We start from the raw sequence: 2,051 nt of genomic DNA on the forward strand, positions 1-2,051 counted from the left end.
AGACACATCAAGTTGTTTTGACAAAGAAGAGATAAACATTCTATTTTGAAAACTAGAAAAGCATCTTTGAGCAGAATTTTGTCATGTAGAAGAATAAAGTAGGGCTTGCTAAGAATTAGCAAGGATAGAAGGAAATTGCGATGTCAAGTAATGTGCCTAAGTGTAACATTCGAAGCAACCAATCGTCGCAAAAATAGAGGACAGGAATTGAGCATGATTGCTTTAGTAGAAGATATGCTTGAGGACAAGCATATATCTAAATTTGGGGGTGTGATAACTTGTAGAAATATAAGTTATTTATGTCACCTTATCTAGATATTGCGGCCTAAAGTTAGTAAATATGCGCCGATTGTATGAAAATTAGCCTAGTATTACAATAATTATAAATGTTTGCAATTACACCCACTAACACCATAAAGATGGAAGACAAGCCGAAATTTACTCTATTTTGTAGGAGACCAAGTCATCGCTTGCGCTCAAGGCTCACGAGAAACTGATCAACGCATCTTTGTCACATTGCGCCAGTCAATTAACAATGAAGAGATGATTACCGCAATGATGGTGCAATGCGATAGTCGGTCCAGAGCTGTGTTTCAACCGTATGCGGTAATAAAAACAACACCGCATGTGAATCCATGATCGAAAGATGCAGTTGAGCAACGCAAAAGCGGAGGATTGAGACATGTGTACAATTAACGATTGTGCAGAATTGACAGTCTGATTGCATTATAGAAGGAATAATATCCCTCCATCTTCGGAATTACCATGACAATAGAGTGGGGACCACAAGGCCGGAGTTAAAGACCTGCACCTATAAATACCCCATTGATTTCAGAGAAAAAGTATGCTACGGGGTACGGGGTAAATGCTGCAAAACTGTTGAGAAAAAAGGCTGAGTTGAGTGCTTGAGTGAAGAAATCCGGGAAGAAGACGAGATAAGGCCGAGAGGTGAGTCTCAGATCTAATCTGCCAAACACCCGATTGAAAGCTCTGTCCAAAGATCCCTACTACCAGTGGAGCAAGCCTGAGAGGGAAGCTCTTCCTACCATCAAATCCATCCTATCCGGCCAGATCTCTATCGAATCAGTGCCAAGACATTGGCACTTGTTTATATCTGTTCTATATCTTTCATCGTTGTATTTCATGTTTCCTTTATCTTTTCATTCACACATCATGTATCAAACGCTTAATAGACGTATTAAATGTTTCGATAGCTTTCATTTACCATTTTCTGTCTATTTTCGTTCACCCATTAATCACTTTCTTCATGATGTCTTCTTAATTCCTTGATAAGCAATATGAATTAACTAAGTACTTAATCTGTGTTAAAGATATAAAATGTGTTTAGCTAAGGCATGCTGGACGACATCTTCACCTGTGAGAGCAGAAGTAAAGATGCCATTCTGATCTATCGAGAGAAGGTCAGAAGAATGCGTTAACTAAAGCGAGTAGTACTTCTAGACATGGATAGGAAACACATCTTAGGTCAGCAAAAATTCATGTGGTTACCTTGTCCTATGAGACGCTTCATTCATGCATTTAGGCATACTTGAAAGAGTAGTTCTAACCCAAATCTAAGAGACTCGAGAGAGCAGAATTGGAACGCATAGGCAAGAATGGGCGGAATTAGGATACAGAGAGCTCCGTTGCTGATCCACCAAGCGTATGGGTACACCCTACAGCATAGGTGTTAAGCATAAAATTAAAGATATGATTGATGATATCTATGCCTCGAAAATGATGCGATACTACCACTAGATATGCGTTAATGGTGCGGTGTTCAGCGTAGTTATTCCATGCGTTGTCACAAGTCCTTCCATGAACCAAGTGTAATCCCATCGCAAGTTTCTCGGTGTGATTCCGAGGTCGGAACAAGCGGGACTGATTTTAGGTTATTGTGGTTATGTTCCATGAATATATCGACCAGGTTTTCAATTCTTTAAAAATGTGTTTGTACAGGTATTTAAATAAATTGCGACATAAAATAAAGTAAGCGGTAAGATGCAATAATAAATGGAAATACAATAACCTAAGCAGATGATACCAAGATA

This window comes from Benincasa hispida, chromosome 10 (assembly GCF_009727055.1).
Source record: "Benincasa hispida cultivar B227 chromosome 10, ASM972705v1, whole genome shotgun sequence".
NCBI lineage: Eukaryota > Viridiplantae > Streptophyta > Magnoliopsida > Cucurbitales > Cucurbitaceae > Benincasa > Benincasa hispida.